This window comes from Scyliorhinus torazame, chromosome 4 (assembly GCF_047496885.1).
Source record: "Scyliorhinus torazame isolate Kashiwa2021f chromosome 4, sScyTor2.1, whole genome shotgun sequence".
Lineage (NCBI taxonomy): Eukaryota > Metazoa > Chordata > Chondrichthyes > Carcharhiniformes > Scyliorhinidae > Scyliorhinus > Scyliorhinus torazame.
This window is the reverse complement of record NC_092710.1, coordinates 60,660,796-60,684,645: the sequence shown is the minus strand read 5'-3', so window position 1 is coordinate 60,684,645 and position 23,850 is coordinate 60,660,796. Positions and strand designations below refer to the sequence as shown.

General features: G+C 43.8%; 11 non-coding genes across 11 annotated transcripts; all 11 read right to left on the bottom strand.

Moving 5' to 3' along the window:
* Window positions 1–460: 460 nt before the first annotated feature.
* Window positions 461–542, bottom strand: trnas-aga (transfer RNA serine (anticodon AGA)). Its single transcript has one exon. It is a non-coding gene; the product is annotated as a tRNA-Ser (tRNA).
* A 1,875-nt stretch (window positions 543–2,417) lies between these two features.
* Window positions 2,418–2,499, bottom strand: trnas-aga (transfer RNA serine (anticodon AGA)). Its single transcript has one exon. It is a non-coding gene; the product is annotated as a tRNA-Ser (tRNA).
* Window positions 2,500–4,404: 1,905 nt separating this feature from the next.
* On the bottom strand, window positions 4,405–4,486 carry trnas-aga (transfer RNA serine (anticodon AGA)). The gene has a single exon. It is a non-coding gene; the product is annotated as a tRNA-Ser (tRNA).
* A 1,874-nt stretch (window positions 4,487–6,360) lies between these two features.
* On the bottom strand, window positions 6,361–6,442 carry trnas-aga (transfer RNA serine (anticodon AGA)). Its single transcript has one exon. It is a non-coding gene; the product is annotated as a tRNA-Ser (tRNA).
* A 3,877-nt stretch (window positions 6,443–10,319) lies between these two features.
* On the bottom strand, window positions 10,320–10,401 carry trnas-aga (transfer RNA serine (anticodon AGA)). Its single transcript has one exon. It is a non-coding gene; the product is annotated as a tRNA-Ser (tRNA).
* Window positions 10,402–12,305: 1,904 nt separating this feature from the next.
* trnas-aga (transfer RNA serine (anticodon AGA)) lies at window positions 12,306–12,387 on the bottom strand. The gene has a single exon. It is a non-coding gene; the product is annotated as a tRNA-Ser (tRNA).
* A 1,904-nt stretch (window positions 12,388–14,291) lies between these two features.
* On the bottom strand, window positions 14,292–14,373 carry trnas-aga (transfer RNA serine (anticodon AGA)). The gene has a single exon. It is a non-coding gene; the product is annotated as a tRNA-Ser (tRNA).
* A 1,895-nt stretch (window positions 14,374–16,268) lies between these two features.
* trnas-aga (transfer RNA serine (anticodon AGA)) lies at window positions 16,269–16,350 on the bottom strand. Its single transcript has one exon. It is a non-coding gene; the product is annotated as a tRNA-Ser (tRNA).
* A 1,904-nt stretch (window positions 16,351–18,254) lies between these two features.
* Window positions 18,255–18,336, bottom strand: trnas-aga (transfer RNA serine (anticodon AGA)). The gene has a single exon. It is a non-coding gene; the product is annotated as a tRNA-Ser (tRNA).
* A 1,904-nt stretch (window positions 18,337–20,240) lies between these two features.
* Window positions 20,241–20,322, bottom strand: trnas-aga (transfer RNA serine (anticodon AGA)). The gene has a single exon. It is a non-coding gene; the product is annotated as a tRNA-Ser (tRNA).
* Window positions 20,323–22,226: 1,904 nt separating this feature from the next.
* Window positions 22,227–22,308, bottom strand: trnas-aga (transfer RNA serine (anticodon AGA)). Its single transcript has one exon. It is a non-coding gene; the product is annotated as a tRNA-Ser (tRNA).
* Between the last annotated feature and the right edge of the window lie 1,542 nt (window positions 22,309–23,850).

Here is a 23,850-nt window from a genome sequence, read left to right as displayed (position 1 = left end):
GACTGTGGTGAGCACAGTACGATGTCTTACAACACCAGGTTAACGTCCAACAGGTATGTTTCGAAACACTAGCTTTTCTGCATTCACCATAGCCAATCCCTGGACAAAATCGAAAATTGGAATTGTTGCTCGCATGATTCAGGCATTTTACTTCTCCCCTCCCTGGTCAACAACGCTTGCCCATGGCCTAAGTCTTCATCAGAAAGCTGAATGTACATCTCCGTTCACTAATTAATAGCATATGTTCCATTGTAAAATTCTTATCCAGATAGCGCTGTGTACTTTTCCAATCACTGAATTTTAACACATGTTGAACTGTGTCCCGTCTTTTCAAATAGAGCGCACTCTGTTGGGAAAAACAACTCGTCTTTTTGCAAAGTGTGGGATACCATTTCGCATCAGACACCATTCGTTCCAAAGAACATGGTGAAACTTGAACCTGAATGCGAAAAAGAACATACGTAGTCGGCAGGGTTCGAAGCTGCGCGGGCAGACGCCAATGGATTTCTACTCCATCGCCTTAACCACTCGGCCACGACTACATGAGCGTAAAAGCTGCTTCGGTGATTTGACGCGGAAGGTATTTTTTTATTCGGGAGGAGCAGGCAGACACACATAATACAATTCTGAACATTATTGTGATCATAATCAGTATTCTTTCATTCAGAACCTGACGAAATCCAAACCCGAGATGAGCCAATAGCTTTGTTAAGGTTGCTATAAGAATGTTTTGATAGCACCGCTTTGTTTAATTAGGAAATGCCATTTGATTTGATTTAAATTCGCAATTTCCTGTTGGACTCTGTGCATTTTCTTTCTGTATTTGTTGACAGGGCGATAATGCACCGACAGAAATCACAATACAAACTGGAGTTAGTGCTGGATTCTGAAAATGCAGGAATTATCCTCAGGGTCCAGAAACATCTGGGTTAAAGCAAATCCATTAGATTTCAACTCACAAAAACAGAAACTTCAGGGGAAACTCAGCCGGTCTGGCATCATCAGTGGAGAGAGAAACGGAGTTAACGTTTCCACTCCGCATCAACTAAAGGGAGGATTTTACATTTATTATCAAATATAAGTTCGATACTCCCCGCGCTTCAGATCCAAAATGCCCAAATGTCACAAAAATATTATCAACATTCTTCTAAATCCACGAACCAGTTCACATTCAGATGCAGAAATACTCCCTTCCACCTCCATCGCTGCTGCCTGCCGATGGAAATGACCAGCCAGCCATCCAATGGCTTGTTCACCATACTCATAGCCAATCCCTTGCGGGCCTCCATTGCTGAACCGCCCTCCCTTTCGATAGAAGATCAAACTTCACCTGCAACTCCTTCCTCCTCACTAAATGTGCCGCTTCCGTGTGCATCAGATATATTCCATTGCCCGCCAACATCTCCCTGATCCACGCTGCCATTCCTAACGCGCCTCGCTAACCACCTTTGTCTTGAATGAAATGACCTCCCCCCTCACTACCGCCTTCCATACCTTCCAAACCACGGACGGCGAGACGTTCCCATTTTGGTTCATTTCCACATACTCCTCAATCACTTTCTCCTCTTAATGCAAAAAATTGGGTCTGCCATCAAACCCACAATGGCAAGTAATTGTTAACAATAAAGAAGAAACCTGAGTTCAATGGAAGGTAGATGGAGTTTGAAACTATGGTTATTTGAATTGCACCCGCGGACGTTCGCGACTTGAGAGTCCTTATTTGATCGCCACAAGGTTAAATTGGCAATGCTCGGTAAGCGAACCCGGATCTCGTGCTTGGGAGACAGCCAACATTCCTGACTGACGGGTGAGTGAGGCTTATTTCTCTCCATGCTTGTTCCCTCTTAGTTTCTTGTATTTATTCAACCATCTACAATCAATTTGCGATATACACTATCCAAAAATCATTCACATTGTCTTAGTTTGGAGATAGCCATGATTTAGAGATGCCGATGTTGGACTGTGGTGAGCACAGTACGGTGTCTTACAACACCAGGTTAACGTCCAACAGGTATGTTTCGAACCACTAGCTTTTCTGCATTCACCATAGCCATTCCCTGGACAAAATCGAAAATTGGAATAGTTGCTCGCATGATTCAGGCTTTTACTTCTCCCCTCCCTAGTCAATAACGCTTGCCCATGGCCTAACTCTTCATCAGCAAGCTGAATGTACATCTCCGTTCACTAATTAATGGCATATGTTCCATTGTATAATTCTTATCCAGAAAGCGTTGTGAACTTTTCCAATCACTGAATAATAACACATGTTGAACTGTGTCCCGACTTTTCAAATAGAGCGCACTCTGTTGGGAAAAATAACTCGTCTTTTTGCAAAGTGTGGGATACCATTTCGCATCAGACACCATTCGTTCCAAAGAACGTGGTGAAACTTGAACCTGAATGCGAAAAAGAACATACGTAGTCGGCAGGGTTCGAACCTGCGCGGGGAGACCCCAATGTATTTCTAGTCCATCGCCTTAACCACTCGGCCACGACTACACGAGAGCAGATGCTGTTCGGTGATTTGACGCGGAAGGTATTTTTTTATTCGGTAGTAGCAGGCAGACACACATAATACAATTCTCAACATTATTGACTTCGCAATAAATATTCTTCATTCAGAACCTGACGAAATCCAAACCCGAGATGAGCCAATAGCTTTGTTAAGGTTGCTATAGGAAAGCTTTGATAGCACCACTTTGTTGAATTAGGAAATGTCATTTGATTTGATTTAAATTCGCAATTTGCTGTTGGACTCTGTGCATTTTCTTTCTGTATTTGTTGACAGGGCGATAATGCATCGACAGAAATCACAATACAAACTGGAGTTACTGCTGGATTCTGAAAATGCAGGAATTATCCTCAGAGTCCAGAAACATCTGGGTTAAAGCAAACCCATTAAATTTCAACACATAAAAACAGAAACTTCAGGGAAAACTCAGCCGGTCTGGCATCATCAGTGGAGAGAGAAACGGAGTTAACGTTTCCACTCCGCATCAACTAAAGAGAGGATTTTACATTTATTATCAAATATCAGTTCGATACTCCCCTCGCTTCAGATCAAAAGTGCCCAAATGTCACAAAAATATTCTGAACATTCTTCTAAATCCACGAACCAGTTCACATTCAGATGCAGAAATACTCCCTCCCACCTCCCTCGCTGCTGCCTGCCGATGGAAATGACCCGCCAGCAATCCAATGGCTTTCTCACCATATTCACAGCCAATCCCTTGCGGGCCTCCATTGCTGAACCGCCCTCCCTTTCGATAGAAGATCAAACTTCACCGGTAACTCCTTCCTCCTCACTACATGTCCCTCTTCCGTGTGCATCAGATATATTCCATCGCCCGCCAACATCTCCCCGATCAACGCTGCCCTCCCTCCCGCGCCTCGCTACCTACCTTTGCCTTGAATGAAATGACCTCCCCTCACTCCCGCCTTCCATAACTTGCAAACCACGGACGGCGAGACGTTCCCATTTTGGTTCATTTCCACATACTCCTCAATCACTTTCCCCATCTTATTGCAAAAAATCGGGTCTGCCATCAAACCCACAATGGCAAGTCATTGTGAAAAATAAAGAAGAAGCCTGAGTTCAATGGAAGGTAGGTGGAGTTTGAAACTATGGTTATTTGAATTGCACCCACGGACGTCTTTAGAGTCACAAAGCAACGTTCGCGACTTGAGAGTCCTCATTTGATCGCCACAAGGTTAAATTGGCAATGCTCGGTAACAGAACCCGGATCCAGTGCTTGGGAGACAGCCAATATTCCTGACTGACGGGTGAGTGAGGATTATTTCTCTCCATGCTGGTCTTGACTTGTTCCCTCTTAATTTCTAGTATTTATTCAACCATCTACAATATATTTGCGATATACACTATCCAAAAAGCATTCACATTGTCTTAGTTTTGAGATAGCCATGATTTGGAGATGCCGGTGTTGGACTGTGGTGAGCACAGTAAGATGTCTTCCAACACCAGGTTAATGCCCAACAGGTTTGTTTCGAAACACTGGCTTTTCTGCATTCACCATAGCCAATCCCTGGACAAAATTGAAAATTTGAATTGTTCCTCGCATGATTCAGGCATTTTACTTCTCCCCTCCCTGGTCAATAACGCTTGCCCATGGCCGAAGTCTTCATCAGCAAGCTGAATGTACATCTCCGTTCACTCATTAATAGCATATGTTCCATTGTAAAATTCTTATCCAGAAAGCGCTGTGTACTTTTCCAATCACTGAATAATAACACATGTTGAACTGTGTCCCGACTTTTCAAATAGAGCGCACTCTGTTGGGAAAAACAACTCGTCTTTTTGCAAAGTGTGGGATACCATTTCGCATCAGACACCATTCGTTCCAAAGAACGTGGTGAAACTTGAACCTGAATGAGAAAAAGGGAATACGTAATCGGCAGGGTTCGAACCTGCGCGGGGAGACCCCAATGGATTTCTACTCCATCGCCTTAACCACTCGGCCACGACTACATGAGGGCAAAAGCTACTTCGGTGATTTGACGCGGAAGGTATTTTTTTATTCGGGAGGAGCAGCAGACACACATAATACAATTCTGAACATTATTGTGTTCATAATAAGTATTCTTTCATTCAGAACCTGACGAAATCCAAACCCGAGATGAGCCAATAGCTTTGTTAAGGTTGCTATAAGAATGTTTTGATAGCACCGCTTTGTTGAATTAGGAAATGCCATTTGATTTGATTTAAATTCGCAATTTGCTGTTGGACTCTGTGCATTTTCTTTCTGTATTTGTTGACAGGGCGATAATGCACCGACAGAAATCACAATACAAACTGGAGTTAGTGCTGGATTCTGAAAATGCAGGAATTATCCTCAGGGTCCAGAAACATCTGGGTTAAAGCAAATCCATTAGATTTCAACTCACAAAAACAGAAACTTCAGGGGAAACTCAGCCGGTCTGGCATCATCAGTGGAGAGAGAAACGGAGTTAACGTTTCCACTCCGCATCAACTAAAGGGAGGATTTTACATTTATTATCAAATATAAGTTCGATACTCCCCGCGCTTCAGATCCAAAATGCCCAAATGTCACAAAAATATTATCAACATTCTTCTAAATCCACGAACCAGTTCACATTCAGATGCAGAAATACTCCCTTCCACCTCCATCGCTGCTGCCTGCCGATGGAAATGACCAGCCAGCCATCCAATGGCTTGTTCACCATACTCATAGCCAATCCCTTGCGGGCCTCCATTGCTGAACAGCCCTCCCTTTCGATAGAAGATCAAACTTCACCTGCAACTCCTTCCTCCTCACTAAATGTGCCGCTTCAGTGTGCATCAGATATATTCCATTGCCCGCCAACATCTCCCTGATCCACGCTGCCATTCCTAACGCGCCTCGCTAACCACCTTTGTCTTGAATGAAATGACCTCCCCCCTCACTACCGCCTTCCATACGTTCCAAACCACGGACGGCGAGACGTTCCCATTTTGGTTCATTTCCACATACTCCTCAATCACTTTCTCCTCTTAATGCAAAAAATTGGGTCTGCCATCAAACCCACAATGGCAAGTAATTGTTAACAATAAAGAAGAAACCTGAGTTCAATGGAAGGTAGATGGAGTTTGAAACTATGGTTATTTGAATTGCACCCGCGGACGTTCGCGACTTGAGAGTCCTCATTTGATCGCCACAAGGTTAAATTGGCAATGCTCGGTAAGCGAACCCGGATCTAGTGCTTGGGAGACAGCCAACATTCCTGACTGACGGGTGAGTAAGGCTTATTTCTCTCCATGCTTGTTCCCTCTTAGTTTCTAGTATTTATTCAACCATCTACAATCAATTTGCGATATACACTATCCAAAAATCATTCACATTGTCTTAGTTTGGAGATAGCCATGATTTAGAGATGCCGGTGTTGGACTGTGGTGAGCACAGTACGATGTCTGACAACACCAGGTTAACGTCCAACAGGTATGTTTCGAACCACTAGCTTTTCTGCATTCACCATAGCCATTCCCTGGACAAAATCGAAAATTGGAATAGTTGCTCGCATGATTCAGGCTTTTACTTCTCCCCTCCCTAGTCAATAACGCTTGCCCATGGCCTAACTCTTCATCAGCAAGCTGAATGTACATCTCCGTTCACTAATTAATGGCATATGTTCCATTGTATAATTCTTATCCAGAAAGCGTTGTGAACTTTTCCAATCACTGAATAATAACACATGTTGAACTGTGTCCCGACTTTTCAAATAGAGCGCACTCTGTTGGGAAAAACAACTCGTCTTTTTGCAAAGTGTGCGATACCATTTCGCATCAGACACCATTCGTTCCAAAGAACGTGGTGAAACTTGAACCTGAATGCGAAAAAGGACATACGTAGTCGGCAGGGTTCGAACCTGCGCGGGGAGACCCCAATGGATTTCTAGTCCATTGCCTTAACCACTCGGCCACGACTACACGAGCAAAAAGCTGCTTCGGTGTCATTTGACGCGGAAGGTATTTTTTTATTCGGGAGGAGTAGGCAGAAACACATCATTCAATTCTGAACATTATTGAGTTCACAATAAATATTCTTTCATTCAGAACCTGACGAAATCCAAACCCGAGATGAGCCAATAGCTTTGTTAAGGTTGCTATAGGAAAGCTTTGATAGCACCACTTTGTTGAATTAGGAAATGTCATTTGATTTGATTTAAATTCGCAATTTGCTGTTGGACTCGGTGCATTTTCTTTCTGTATTTGTTGACAGGGCGATAATGCACCGAAAGAAATCACAATACAAACTGGAGTTAGTGCTGCATTCTGAAAATGCAGGAATTATCCTCAGGGTCCAGAAACATATGGGTTAAAGCAAATCCATTAAATTTCAACACACAAAAACAGAAACTTCAGGGAAAACTCAGCCGGTCTGGCATCATCAGTGGAGAGAGAAACGGAGTTAACGTTTCCACTCCGCATCAACTAAAGGGAGGAGTTTACATTTATTATCAAATATAAGTTCGATACTCCCCTCGCTTCAGATCCAAAGTGCCCAAATGGCCCAAAAATATTCTCAACATTCTTCTAAATCCACGAACCAGTTCACATTCAGATGCAGAAATACTCCCTCCCACCTCCCTCGCTGCTGCCTGCCGATGGAAATGACCCGTCAGCAATCCAATGGCTTGCTCACCATACTCATAGCCAATCCCTTGCGGGCCTCCATTGCTGAACCGCCCTCCCTTTCGATAGAAGATCAAACTTCACCTGCAACTCCTTCCTCCTCACTACATGTCCCGCTTCCGTGTGCATCAGATATATTCCACGCCCGCCAACATTTCCCCGATCCACGCTGCCCTTCCTAACGCGCCTCGCTAACCACCTTTGTCTTGAATGATATGACCTCCCCCCTCACTACCGCCTTCCATAACTTCCAAACCACGGACGGCGAGACGTTCCCATTTTGGTTCATTTCCACATACTCCTCAATCACTTTCTCCTCTTAATGCAAAAAATCGGGTCGGCCATCAAACCCACAATGGTAAGTAATTGTTAACAATAAAGAAGAAACCTGAGTGCAATGGAGGGTAGATGGAGTTTGAAACTATGGTTATTTGAACTGCAACCGCGGACGTCTTTACAGTCACAAAGCAAGTTCGCGACTTGAGAGTCCTCATTTGATCGCCACAAGGTTAAATTGGCAATGCTCGGTAAGCGACCCCGGATCTAGTGCTTGGGAGACAGCCAACATTCCTGACTGACGGGTGAGTGAGGATTATTTCTCTCCATGCTTGTTCCCCCTTAGTTTCTAGTATTTATTCAACCATCTACAATCAATTTGCGATATACACTATCCAAAAAGCATTCGCATTGTCTTAGTTTGGAGATAGCCATGATTTAGAGATGCCGGTGTTGGACTGTGGTGAGCACAGTACGATGTCTTACAACACCAGGTGAACGTCCAACAGGTATGTTTCGAAACACTAGCTTCACCATAGCCAATCCCTGGACAAAATCGAAAATTGGAATTGTTGCTCGTATGATTCAGGCATCTTACTTCTCCCCTCCCTGGTCAACAACGCTTGCCCATGGCCTAAGTCTTCATCAGAAAGCTGAATGTACATCTCCGTTCACTAATTAATAGCATATGTTCCATTGTAAAATTCTTATCCAGATAGCGCTGTGTACTTTTCCAATCACTGAATAATAACACATGTTGAACTGTCTCCCGACTTTTCAAATAGAGCGCACTCTGTTGGGAAAAACAACTCGTCTTTTTGCAAAGTGTGGGATACCATTTCGCATCAGTCACCATTCGTTCCAAAGAACATGGTGAAACTTGAACCTGAATGCGAAAAAGAACATACGGAGTCGGCATGGTTCGAATCTGCGCGGGGAGACCGCAATGGATTTCTAGTCCATCGCCTAAACCACTCGGCAACGACTACACGAGCTCAAAAGCTGCTTCGGTGTCATTTGACGCGGAAGGTATTTTTTTATTCGGTAGTAGCAGGCAGACACACATAATACAATTCTCAACATTATTGAGTTCGCAATAAATATTCTTTCATTCAGAACCTGACGAAATCCAAACCCGAGATGAGCCAATAGCTTTGTTAAGGTTGCTATAGGAAAGTTTTGATAGCACCGCTTTGTTGAATTAGGAAATGCCATTTGATTTGATTTAAAATCACAATTTGCTGTTGGACTCTGTGCATTTTCTTTCATTATTTGTTGACAGGGCGATAATGCACCGACAGAAATCAAAATACAAACTGGAGTTAGTGCTGGATTCTGAAAATGCAGGTATTATCCTCAGGGTCCAGAAACATATGTGTTAAAGCAAATCCATTAAATTTCAACACACAAAAACAGAAACTTCAGGGAAAGCTCAGCCGGTCTGGCATCATCAGTGGAGAGAGAAACGGAGTTAACGTTTCCACTCCGCATCAACTAAAGAGAGGATTTTACATTTATTATCAAATATCAGTTCGATACTCCCCTCGCTTCAGATCCAAAATGCCCAAATGTCACAAAAATATTCTGAACATTCTTCTAAATCCACGAACCAGTTCACATTCAGATGCAGAAATACTCCCACCCACCTCCCTCGCTGCTGCCTGCCGATGGAAATGACCCGCCAGCAATCCAATGGCTTGTTCACCATATTCACAGCCAATCCCTTGCGGGCCTCCATTGCTGAAACGCCCTCCCTTTCGATAGAAGATCAAACTTCACCTGCAACTCCTTCCTCCTCACTACATGTCCCGCTTCCGTGTGCATCAGATATATTCCACGCCCGCCAACATTTCCCCGATCCACGCTGCCCTTCCGAACGCGCCTTGCTAACCACCTTTGTCTTGAATGATACGACCTCCCCCCTCACTACCGCCTTCCATAACTTCCAAACCACGGACGGCGAGACGTTCCCATTTTGGTTCATTTCCACATATTCCTCAATCACTTTCTCCTCTTAATGCAAAAAATCGGGTCGGCCATCAAACCCACAATGGCAAGTAATTGTTAACAATAAAGAAGAAACCTGAGTGCAATGGAGGGTAGATGGAGTTTGAAACTATGGTTATTTGAATTGCACCCGCGGACGTCTTTACAGTCACAAAGCAAGTTCGCGACTTGAGAGTCCTCATTTGATCGCCACAAGGCTAAATTGGCAATGCTAGGTAAGCGACCCCGGATCTCGTGCTTGGAAGACAGCCAACATTCCTGACTGACGGGTGAGTGAGGATTATTTCTCTCCATGCTGGTCTTGACTTGATCCCTCTCAGTTTCTAGTATTTATTCAACCATCTACAATCAATTTGCGATATATACTATCCAAAAAGCATTCGCATTGTCTTAGTTTGGAGATAGCCATGATTTAGAGATGCCGGTGTTGGACTGTGGTGAGCACAGTACGATGTCTTACAACACCAGGTCAACGTCCAACAGGTTTGTTTCGAAACACTAGCTTTTCTGCATTCACCATCGCCAATCCCTGGACAAAATTGAAAATTGGAATTGTTGCTCGCATGATTCAGGCTTTTACTTCTCCCCTGCCTAGTCAATAACGCTTGCCCATGGCCTAACTCTTCATCAGCAAGCTGTCTGTACATCTCCGTTCACTAATTAATGGCATATGTTCCATTGTATAATTCTTATCCAGAAAGCGTTGTGAACTTTTCCAATCACTGAATAATAACACATGTCGAACTGTGTCCCGACTTTTCAAATAGAGCGCACTCTGTTGGGAAAAACAACTCGTCTTTTTGCAAAGTGTGGGATACCATTTCGCATCAGACACCATTCGTTCCAAAGAACGTGGTGAAACTTGAACCTGAATGAGAAAAAGGACATGCGCAGTCGGCAGGGTTCGAACCTGCGCGTGGAAACCCCAATGGATTTCTAGTCCATTGCCTTAACCACTCGGCCACGACTACACGAGATCCGATGCTGTTCGGTGATTTGACGCGGAAGGTATTTTTTTATTCGGCAGGAGCAGGCAGACACACAGAATACAATTCTCAACATTATTGAGTTCGCAATAAATATTCTTTCATTCAGAACCTGACGAAATCCAAACCCGATATGAGCCAATAGCTTTGTTAAGGTTGCTATAGGAAAGTTTTGATAGCACCGCTTTGTTGAATTAGGAAATGCCATTTGATTTGATTTAAAATCGCAATTTGCTGTTGGACTCTGTGCATTATCTTTCATTATTTGTTGACAGGGCGATAATGCACCGACAGAAATCAAAATACAAACTGGAGTTAGTGCTGGATTCTGAAAATGCAGGTATTATCCTCAGGGTCCAGAAACATATGTGTTAAAGCAAATCCATTAAATTTCAACACACAAAAACAGAAACTTCAGGGAAAACTCAACCGGTCTGGCATCATCAGTGGAGAGAGAAACGGAGTTAACGTTTCCACTCCGCATCAACTAAAGAGAGGATTTTACATTTATTATCAAATATCAGTTCGATACTCCCCTCGGTTCAGATCCAAAATGCCCAAATGTCACAAAAATATTCTGAACATTCTTCTAAATCAACGAACCAGTTCACATTCAGATGCAGAAATACTCCCTCCCACCTCCCTCGCTGCTGCCTGCCGATGGAAATGACCCGCCAGCAATCCAATGGCTTTCTCACCATATTCATAGCCAATCCCTTGCGGGCCTCCATTGCTGAACCGCCCTCCCTTTCGATAGAAGATCAAACTTCACCGGCAACTCCTTCCCCCTCACTACATGTCCCGCTTCCGTGTGCATCAGATATATTCCACGCCCGCCAACATTTCCCCGATCCACGCTGCCCTTCCGAACGCGCCTTGCTAACCACCTTTGTCTTGAATGATACGACCTCCCCCCTCACTACCGCCTTCCATAACTTCCAAACCACGGACGTAGAGACGTTCCCATTTTGGTTCATTTCCACATACTCCTCAATCACTTTCTCCTCTTAATGCAAAAAATCGGGTCGGCCATCAAACCCACAATGGCAAGTAATTGTTAACAATAAAGAAGAAACTTGAGTGCAATGGAGGGTAGATGGAGTTTGAAACTATGGTTATTTGAATTGCACCCGCGGACGTCTTTACAGTCACAAAGCAAGTTCGCGACTTGAGAGTCCTCATTTGATCGCCACAAGGCTAAATTGGCAATGCTAGGTAAGCGACCCCGGATCTAGTGCTTGGGAGACAGCCAACATTCCTGACTGACGGGTGAGTGAGGATTATTTCTCTCCATGCTGGTCTTGACTTGATCCCTCTCAGTTTCTAGTATTTATTCAACCATCTACAATCAATTTGCGATATATACTATCCAAAAAGCATTCGCATTGTCTTAGTTTGGAGATAGCCATGATTTAGAGATGCCGGTGTTGGACTGTGGTGAGCACAGTACGATGTCTTACAACACCATGTCAACGTCCAACAGGTTTGTTTCGAAACACTAGCTTTTCTGCATTCACCATCGCCAATCCCTGGACAAAATTGAAAATTGGAATTGTTGCTCGCATGATTCAGGCTTTTACTTCTCCCCTGCCTAGTCAATAACGCTTGCCTATGGCCTAACTCTTCATCAGCAAGCTGTCTGTACATCTCCGTTCACTAATTAATGGCATATGTTCCATTGTATAATTCTTATCCAGAAAGCGTTGTGAACTTTTCCAATCACTGAATAATAACACATGTCGAACTGTGTCCCGCCTTTTCAAATAGAGCGCACTCTGTTGGGAAAAACAACTGGTCTTTTTGCAAAGTGTGGGATACCATTTCGCATCAGACACCATTCGTTCCAAAGAACGTGGTGAAACTTGAACCTGAATGAGAAAAAGAACATACGTAGTCGGCAGGGTTCGAACCTGCGCGTGGAAACCTCAAAGGATTTCTAGTCCATTGCCTTAACCACTCGGCCACGACTACACGAGATCCGATGCTGTTCGGTGATTTGACGCGGAAGGTATTTTTTTATTCGGTAGGAGCAGGCAGACACACATAATACAATTCTCAACATTATTGAGTTCGCAATAAATATTCTTTCATTCAGAACCTGACGAAATCCAAACCCGAGATGAGCCAATAGCTTTGTTAAGGTTGCTATAGGAAAGTTTTGATAGCACCGCTTTGTTGAATTAGGAAATGCCATTTGATTTGATTTAAAATCGCAATTTGCTGTTGGACTCTGTGCATTATCTTTCATTATTTGTTGACAGGACGATAATGCACCGACAGAAATCAAAATACAAACTGGAGTTAGTGCTGGATTCTGAAAATGCAGGTATTATCCCCAGGGTCCAGAAACATATGTGTTAAAGCAAATCCATTAAATTTCAACACACAAAAACAGAAACTTCAGGGAAAACTCAACCGGTCTGGCATCATCAGTGGAGAGAGAAACGGAGTTAACGTTTCCACTCCGCATCAACTAAAGAGAGGATTTTACATTTATTATCAAATATCAGTTCGATACTCCCCTCGGTTCAGATCCAAAATGCCCAAATGTCACAAAAATATTCTGAACATTCTTCTAAATCAACGAACCAGTTCACATTCAGATGCAGAAATACTCCCTCCCACCTCCCTCGCTGCTGCCTGCCGATGGAAATGACCCGCCAGCAATCCAATGGCTTTCTCACCATATTCATAGCCAATCCCTTGCGGGCCTCCATTGCTGAACCGCCCTCCCTTTCGATAGAAGATCAAACTTCACCGGCAACTCCTTCCCCCTCACTACATGTCCCGCTTCCGTGTGCATCAGATATATTCCACGCCCGCCAACATTTCCCCGATCCACGCTGCCCTTCCGAACGCGCCTTGCGAACCACCTTTGTCTTGAATGATATGACCTCCCCCCTCACTACCGCCTTCCATAACTTCCAAACCACGGACTGCGAGACGTTCCCATTTTGGTTCATTTCCACATACTCCTCAATCACTTTCTCCTCTTAATGCAAAAAATCGGGTCGGCCATCAAGCCCACAATGGCAAGTAATTGTTAACAATAAAGAAGAAACCTGAGTGCAATGGAGGGTAGATGGAGTTTGAAACTATGGTTATTTGAATTGCACCCGCGGACGTCTTTACAGTCACAAAGCAAGTTCGCGACTTGAGAATCCTCATTTGATCGCCACAAGGCTAAATTGGCAATGCTAGTTAAGCGACCCCGGATCTAGTGCTTGGGAGACAGCCAACGTTCCTGACTGACGGGTGAGTGAGGATTATTTCTCTCCATGCTGGTCTTGACTTGATCCCTCTCAGTTTCTAGTATTTATTCAACCATCTACAATCAATTTGCGATGTATACTATCCAAAAAGCATTCGCATTGTCTTAGTTTGGAGATAGCCATGATTTAGAGATGCCGGTGTTGGACTGTGGTGAGCACAGTACGATGTCTTACAACACCAGGTCAACGTCCAACAGGTTTGTTTCGAAACACTAATTTTTCTGCATTCACCATCGCCAATCCCTGGACAAAATTGAAAATTGGAATTGTTGCTCGCATGATTCAGGCTTTTACTTCTCCCCTGCCTAGTCAATAACGCTTGCCCATGGCCTAACTCTTCATCAGCAAGCTGTCTGTACATCTCCGTTCACTAATTAATGGCATATGTTCCATTGTATAATTCTTATCCAGAAAGCGTTGTAAACTTTTCCAATCACTGAATAATAACACATGTCGAACTGTGTCCCGCCTTTTCAAATAGAGCGCACTCTGTTGGGAAAAACAACTGGTCTTTTTGCAAAGTGTGGGATACCATTTCGCATCAGACACCATTCGTTCCAAAGAACGTGGTGAAACTTGAACCTGAATGAGAAAAAGAACATACGTAGTCGGCAGGGTTCGAACCTGCGCGTGGAAACCCCAATGGATTTCTAGTCCATTGCCTTAACCACTCGGCCACGACTACACGAGATCCGATGCTGTTCGGTGATTTGACGCGGAAGGTATTTTTTTATTCGGTAGGAGTAGGTAGAAACACATCATTCAATTCTGAACATTATTGAGTTCACAATAAATATTCTTTCATTCAGAACCTGACGAAATCCAAACCCGAGATGAGCCAATAGCTTTGTTAAGGTTGCTATAGGAAAGCTTTGATAGCACCACTTTGTTGAATTAGGAAATGTCATTTGATTTGATTTAAATTCGCAATTTGCTGTTGGACTCGGTGCATTTTCTTTCTGTATTTGTTGACAGGGCGATAATGCACCGAAAGAAATCACAATACAAACTGGAGTTAGTGCTGGATTCTGAAAATGCAGGAATTATCCTCAGGGTCCAGAAACATATGGGTTAAAGCAAATCCATTAAATTTCAACACACAAAAACAGAAACTTCAGGGAAAACTCAGCCGGTCTGGCATCATCAGTGGAGAGAGAAACGGAGTTAACGTTTCCACTCCGCATCAACTAAAGGGAGGAGTTTACATTTATTATCAAATATAAGTTCGATACTCCCCTCGCTTCAGATCCAAAGTGCCCAAATGCCACAAAAATATTCTCAACATTCTTCTAAATACACGAACCAGTTCACATTCAGATGCAGAAATACTCCCTCCCACCTCCCTCGCTGCTGCCTGCCGATGGAAATGACCCGTCAGCAATCCAATGGCTTGCTCACCATACTCATAGCCAATCCCTTGCGGGCCTCCATTGCTGAACCGCCCTCCCTTTCGATAGAAGATCAAACTTCACCTGCAACTCCTTCCTCCTCACTACATGTCCCGCTTCCGTGTGCATCAGATATATTCCACGCCCGCCAACATTTCCCCGATCCACGCTGCCCTTCCTAACGCGCCTCGCTAACCACCTTTGTCTTGAATGATATGACCTCCCCCCTCACTACCGCCTTCCATAACTTCCAAACCACGGACGGCGAGACGTTCCCATTTTGGTTCATTTCCACATACTCCTCAATCACTTTCTCCTCTTAATGCAAAAAATCGGGTCGGCCATCAAACCCACAATGGCAAGTAATTGTTAACAATAAAGAAGAAACCTGAGTGCAATGGAGGGTAGATGGAGTTTGAAACTATGGTTATTTGAACTGCAACCGCGGACGTCTTTACAGTCACAAAGCAAGTTCGCGACTTGAGAGTCCTCATTTGATCGCCACAAGGTTAAATTGGCAATGCTCGGTAAGCGACCCCGGATCTAGTGCTTGGGAGACAGCCAACATTCCTGACTGACGGGTGAGTGAGGATTATTTCTCTCCATGCTTGTTCCCTCTTAGTTTCTAGTATTTATTCAACCATCTACAATCAATTTGCGATAGACACTATCCAAAAAGCATTCGCATTGTCTTAGTTTGGAGATAGCCATGATTTAGAGATGCCGGTGTTGGACTGTGGTGAGCACAGTACGATGTCTTACAACACCAGGTGAACGTCCAACAGGTATGTTTCGAAACACTAGCTTTTCTGCATTCACCATAGCCAATCCCTGGACAAAATCGAAAATTGGAATTGTTGCTCGCATGATTCAGGCATCTTACTTCTCCCCTCCCTGGTCAACAGCGCTTGCCCGTGGCCTAAGTCTTCATCAGAAAGCTGAATGTACATCTCCGTTCACTAATTAATGGCATATGTTCCATTCTTTAATTCTTATCCAGAAAGCGTTGTGAACTTTTCCAATCACTGAATAATAACACATGTCGAACTGTGTCCCGACTTTTCAAATAGAGCGCACTCTGTTGTGAAAAACAACTCGTCTTTTTGCAAAGTGTGGGATACCATTTCGCATCAGACACCATTCGTTCCAAAGAACGTGGTGAAACTTGAACCTGAATGAGAAAAAGAACATACGTAGTCGGCAGGGTTCGAACCTGCGCGTGGAAACCCCAATGGATTTCTAGTCCATCGCCTTAACCACTCGGCCACGACTACAAGAGAGCAGATGCTGTTCGGTGATTTGACGCGGAAGGTATGTTTTTATTCGGTAGTAGCAGGCAGACACACATAATACAATTCTCAACATTATTGAGTTCGCAATAAATATTCTTTCATTCAGAACCTGACGAAAGCCAAACCCGAGATGAGCCAATAGCTTTGTTAAGGTTGCTATAGGAAAGTTTTGATAGCACCGCTTTGTTGAATTAGGAAATGCCATTTGATTTGATTTAAAATCGCAATTTGCTGTTGGACTCTGTGCATTTTCTTTCATTATTTGTTGACAGTGGGATAATGCACCGACAGAAATCAAAATACAAACTGGAGTTAGTGCTGGATTCTGAAAATGCAGGTCTTATCCTCAGGGTCCAGAAACATATGTGTTCAAGCAAATCCATTAAATTTCAACACACAAAAACAGAAACTTCAGGGAAAACTCAGCCGGTCTGGCATCATCAGTGGAGAGAGAAACGGAGTTAACGTTTCCACTCCGCATCAACTAAAGAGAGGATTTTACATTTATTATCAAATATCAGTTCGATACTCCCCTCGCTTCAGATCAAAAATGCCCAAATGTCACAAAAATATTCTGAACATTCTTCTAAATCCACGAACCAGTTCACATTCAGATGCAGAAATACTCCCTCCCACCTCCCTCGCTGCTGCCTGCCGATGGAAATGACCCGCCAGCAATCCAATGGCTTTCTCACCATATTCACAGCCAATCCCTTGCGGGCCTCCATTGCTGAACCGCCCTCCCTTTCGATAGAAGATCAAACTTCACCTGCAACTCCTTCCTCCTCACTACATGTCCCGCTTCCGTGTGCATCAGATATATTCCACGCCCGCCAACATTTCCCCGATCCACGCTGCCCTTCCGAACGCGCCTTGCTAACCACCTTTGTCTTGAATGATATGACCTCCCCCCTCACTACCGCCTTCCATAACTTCCAAACCACGGACGGCGAGACGTTCCCATTTTGGTTCATTTCCACATACTCCTCAATCACTTTCTCCTCTTAATGCAAAAAATCTGGTCGGCCATCAAACCCACAATGACAAGTAATTGTTAACAATAAAGAAGAAACCTGAGTGCAATGGAGGGTAGATGGAGTTTGAAACTATGGTTATTTGAATTGCACCCGCGGACGTCTTTACAGTCACAAAGCAAGTTCGCGACTTGAGAGTCCTCATTTGATCGCCACAAGGCTAAATTGGCAATGCTAGGTAAGCGACCCCGGATCTAGTGCTTGGGAGACAGCCAACATTCCTGACTGACGGGTGAGTGAGGATTATTTCTCTCCATGCTGGTCTTGACTTGATCCCTCTTAGTTTCTAGTATTTATTCAACCATCTACAATCAATTTGCGATATACACTATCCAAAAAGCATTCACATTGTCTTAGTTTGGAGATAGCCATGATTTAGAGATGCCGGTGTTGGACTGTGGTGAGCACAGTACGATGTCTTACAACACCAGGTCAACGTCCAACAGGTTTGTTTCGAAACACTAGCTTTTCTGCATTCACCATAGCCAATCCCTGGACAAAATTGAAAATTGGAATTGTTGCTCGCATGATTCAGGCTTTTACTTCTCCCCTCCCTAGTCAATAACGCTTGCCCACGGCCTAACTCTTCATCAGCAAGCTGTCTGTACATCTCCGTTCACTAATTAATGGCATATGTTCCATTCTTTAATTCTTATCCAGAAAGCGTTGTGAACTTTTCCAATCACTGAATAATAACACATGTCGAACTGTGTCCCGACTTTTCAAATAGAGCGCACTCTGTTGGGAAAAACAACTCGTCTTTTTGCAAAGTGTGGGATACCATTTCGCATCAGACACCATTCGTTCCAAAGAACGTGGTGAAACTTGAACCTGAATGAGAAAAAGAACATACGTAGTCGGCAGGGTTCGAACCTGCGCGTGGAAACCACAATGGATTTCTAGTCCATCGCCTTAACCACTCGGCCACGACTACAAGAGAGCAGATGCTGTTCGGTGATTTGACGCGGGAGGTATTTTTTTATTCGGTAGTAGCAGGCAGACACACATAATACAATTCTCAACATTATTGAGTTCGCAATAAATATTCTTTCATTCAGAACCTGACGAAATCCAAACCCGAGATGAGCCAATAGCTTTGTTAAGGTTGCTATAGGAAAGTTTTGATAGCACCGCTTTGTTGAATTAGGAAATGCCATTTGATTTGATTTAAAATCGCAATTTGCTGTTGGACTCTGTGCATTTTCTTTCATTATTTGTTGACAGGGCGATAATGCACCGACAGAAATCAAAATACAAACTGGAGTTAGTGCTGGATTCTGAAAATGCAGGTCTTATCCTCAGGGTCCAGAAACATATGTGTTCAAGCAAATCCATTAAATTTCAACACACAAAAACAGAAACTTCAGGGAAAACTCAGCCGGTCTGGCATCATCAGTGGAGAGAGAAACGGAGTTAACGTTTCCACTCCGCATCAACTAAAGAGAGGATTTTACATTTATTATCAAATATCAGTTCGATACTCCCCTCGCTTCAGATCAAAAATGCCCAAATGTCACAAAAATATTCTGAACATTCTTCTAAATCCACGAACCAGTTCACATTCAGATGCAGAAATACTCCCTCCCACCTCCCTCGCTGCTGCCTGCCGATGGAAATGACCCGCCAGCAATCCAATGGCTTTCTCACCATATTCACAGCCAATCCCTTGCGGGCCTCCATTGCTGAACCGCCCTCCCTTTCGATAGAAGATCAAACTTCACCTGCAACTCCTTCCTCCTCACTACATGTCCCGCTTCCGTGTGCATCAGATATATTCCACGCCCGCCAACATTTCCCCGATCCACGCTGCCCTTCCGAACGCGCCTTGCTAACCACCTTTGTCTTGAATGATATGACCTCCCCCCTCACTACCGCCTTCCATAACTTCCAAACCACGGACGGCGAGACGTTCCCATTTTGGTTCATTTCCACATACTCCTCAATCACTTTCTCCTCTTAATGCAAAAAATCTGGTCGGCCATCAAACCCACAATGACAAGTAATTGTTAACAATAAAGAAGAAACCTGAGTGCAATGGAGGGTAGATGGAGTTTGAAACTATGGTTATTTGAATTGCACCCGCGGACGTCTTTACAGTCACAAAGCAAGTTCGCGACTTGAGAGTCCTCATTTGATCGCCACAAGGCTAAATTGGCAATGCTAGGTAAGCGACCCCGGATCTAGTGCTTGGGAGACAGCCAACATTCCTGACTGACGGGTGAGTGAGGATTATTTCTCTCCATGCTGGTCTTGACTTGATCCCTCTTAGTTTCTAGTATTTATTCAACCATCTACAATCAATTTGCGATATACACTATCCAAAAAGCATTCACATTGTCTTAGTTTGGAGATAGCCATGATTTAGAGATGCCGGTGTTGGACTGTGGTGAGCACAGTACGATGTCTGACAACACCAGGTCAACGTCCAACAGTTTTGTTTCGAAACACTAGCTTTTCTGCATTCACCATAGCCAATCACTGGACAAAATTGAAAATTGGAATTGTTGCTCGCATGATTCAGGCTTTTACTTCTCCCCTCCCTAGTCAATAACGCTTGCCCACGGCCTAACTCTTCATCAGCAAGCTGTCTGTACATCTCCGTTCACTAATTAATGGCATATGTTCCATTCTTTAATTCTTATCCAGAAAGCGTTGTGAACTTTTCCAATCACTGAATAATAACACATGTCGAACTGTGTCCCGACTTTTCAAATAGAGCGCACTCTGTTGGGAAAAACAACTCGTCTTTTTGCAAAGTGTGGGATACCATTTCGCATCAGACACCATTCGTTCCAAAGAACGTGGTGAAACTTGAACCTGAATGAGAAAAAGAACATACGTAGTCGGCAGGGTTCGAACCTGCGCGTGGAAACCACAATGGATTTCTAGTCCATCGCCTTAACCACTCGGCCACGACTACACGAGATTCGATGCTGTTCGGTGATTTGACGCGGGAGGTATTTTTTTATTCGGTAGTAGCAGGCAGACACACATAATACAATTCTCAACATTATTGAGTTCGCAATAAATATTCTTTCATTCAGAACCTGACGAAATCCAAACCCGAGATGAGCCAATAGCTTTGTTAAGGTTGCTATAGGAAAGTTTTGATAGCACCGCTTTGTTGAATTAGGAAATGCCATTTGATTTGATTTAAAATCGCAATTTGCTGTTGGACTCTGTGCATTTTCTTTCATTATTTGTTGACAGGGCGATAATGCACCGACAGAAATCAAAATACAAACTGGAGTTAGTGGGTGATTCTGAAAATGCAGGTCTTATCCTCAGGGTCCAGAAACATATGTGTTCAAGCAAATCCATTAAATTTCAACACACAAAAACAGAAACTTCAGGGAAAACTCAGCCGGTCTGGCATCATCAGTGGAGAGAGAAACGGAGTTAACGTTTCCACTCCGCATCAACTAAAGAGAGGATTTTACATTTATTATCAAATATCAGTTCGATACTCCCCTCGCTTCAGATCAAAAATGCCCAAATGTCACAAAAATATTCTGAACATTCTTCTAAATCCACGAACCAGTTCACATTCAGATGTAGAAATACTCCCTCCCACCTCCTTCGCTGCTGCCTGCCGATGGAAATGACCCGCCAGCAATCCAATGGCTTTCTCACCATATTCACAGCCAATCCCTTGCGGGCCTCCATTGCTGAACCGCCCACCCTTTCGATAGAAGATCAAACTTCACCTGCAACTCCTTCCTCCTCACTACATGTCCCGCTTCCGTGTGCATCAGATATATTCCACGCCCGCCAACATTTCCCCGATCCACGCTGCCCTTCCGAACGCGCCTTGCTAACCACATTTGTCTTGAATGATATGACCTCCCCCCTCACTACCGCCTTCCATAACTTCCAAACCACGGACGGCGAGACGTTCCCATTTTGGTTCATTTCCACATACTCCTCAATCACTTTCTCCTCTTAATGCAAAAAATCTGGTCGGCCATCAAACCCACAATGACAAGTAATTGTTAACAATAAAGAAGAAACCTGAGTGCAATGGAGGGTAGATGGAGTTTGAAACTATGGTTATTTGAATTGCACCCGCGGACGTCTTTACAGTCACAAAGCAAGTTCGCGACTTGAGAGTCCTCATTTGATCGCCACAAGGCTAAATTGGCAATGCTAGGTAAGCGACCCCGGATCTAGTGCTTGGGAGACAGCCAACATTCCTGACTGACGGGTGAGTGAGGATTATTTCTCTCCATGCTGGTCTTGACTTGATCCCTCTTAGTTTCTAGTATTTATTCAACCATCTACAATCAATTTGCGATATACACTATCCAAAAAGCATTCACATTGTCTTAGTTTGGAGATAGCCATGATTTAGAGATGCCGGTGTTGGACTGTGGTGAGCACAGTACGATGTCTGACAACACCAGGTCAACGTCCAACAGGTTTGTTTCGAAACACTAGCTTTTCTGCATTCACCATAGCCAATCCCTGGACAAAATTGAAAATTGGAATTGTTGCTCGCATGATTCAGGCTTTTACTTCTCCCCTCCCTAGTCAATAACGCTTGCCCACGGCCTAACTCTTCATCAGCAAGCTGTCTGTACATCTCCGTTCACTAATTAATGGCATATGTTCCATTCTTTAATTCTTATCCAGAAAGCGTTGTGAACTTTTCCAATCACTGAATAATAACACATGTCGAACTGTGTCCCGACTTTTCAAATAGAGCGCACTCTGTTGGGAAAAACAACTCGTCTTTTTGCAAAGTGTGGGATACCATTTCGCATCAGACACCATTCGTTCCAAAGAACGTGGTGAAACTTGAACCTGAATGAGAAAAAGAACATACGTAGTCGGCAGGGTTCGAACCTGCGCGTGGAAACCACAATGGATTTCTAGTCCATCGCCTTAACCACTCGGCCACGACTACACGAGATCCGATGCTGTTCGGTGATTTGACGCGGGAGGTATTTTTTTATTCGGTGGTAGCAGGCAGGCACACATAATACAATTCTCAACATTATTGAGTTCGCAATAAATATTCTTTCATTCAGAACCTGACGAAATCCAAACCCGAGATGAGCCAATAGCTTTGTTAAGGTTGCTATAGGAAAGTTTTGATAGCACCGCTTTGTTGAATTAGGAAATGCCATTTGATTTGATTTAAAATCGCAATTTGCTGTTGGACTCTGTGCATTTTCTTTCATTATTTGTTGACAGGGCGATAATGCACCGACAGAAATCAAAATACAAACTGGAGTTAGTGCTGGATTCTGAAAATGCAGGTCTTATCCTCAGGGTCCAGAAACATATGGGTTGAAGCAAATCCATTAAATTTCAACACACAAAAACAGAAACTTCAGGGAAAACTCAGCCGGTCTGGCATCATCAGTGGAGAGAGAAACGGAGTTAACGTTTCCACTCCGCATCAACTAAAGAGAGGATTTTACATTTATTATCAAATATCAGTTCGATACTCCCCTCGCTTCAGATCCAAAATGCCCAAATGTCACAAAAATATTCTGAACATTCTTCTAAATCCACGAACCAGTTCACATTCAGATGCAGAAATACTCCCTCCCACCTCCCTCGCTGCTGCCTGCCGATGGAAATGACCCGCCAGCAATCCAATGGCTTTCTCACCATATTCACAGCCAATCCCTTGCGGGCCTCCATTGCTGAACCGCCCTCCCTTTCGATAGAAGATCAAACTTCACCTGCAACTCCTTCCTCCTCACTACATGTCCCGCTTCCGTGTGCATCAGATATATTCCACGCCCGCCAACATTTCCCCGATCCACGCTGCCCTTCCGAACGCGCCTTGCTAACCACCTTTGTCTTGAATGATATGACCTCCCCCCTCACTACCGCCTTCCATAACTTCCAAACCACGGACGGCGAGACGTTCCCATTTTGGTTCATTTCCACATACTCCTCAATCACTTTCTCCTCTTAATGCAAAAAATCTGGTCGGCCATCAAACCCACAATGACAAGTAATTGTTAACAATAAAGAAGAAACCTGAGTGCAATGGAGGGTAGATGGAGTTTGAAACTATGGTTATTTGAATTGCACCCGCGGACGTCTTTACAGTCACAAAGCAAGTTCGCGACTTGAGAGTCCTCATTTGATCGCCACAAGGCTAAATTGGCAATGCTAGGTAAGCGACCCCGGATCTAGTGCTTGGGAGACAGCCAACATTCCTGACTGACGGGTGAGTGAGGATTATTTCTCTCCATGCTGGTCTTGACTTGATCCCTCTTAGTTTCTAGTATTTATTCAACCATCTACAATCAATTTGCGATATACACTATCCAAAAAGCATTCACATTGTCTTAGTTTGGAGATAGCCATGATTTAGAGATGCCGGTGTTGGACTGTGGTGAGCACAGTACGATGTCTTACAACACCAGGTCAACGTCCAACAGGTTTGTTTCGAAACACTAGCTTTTCTGCATTCACCATAGCCAAT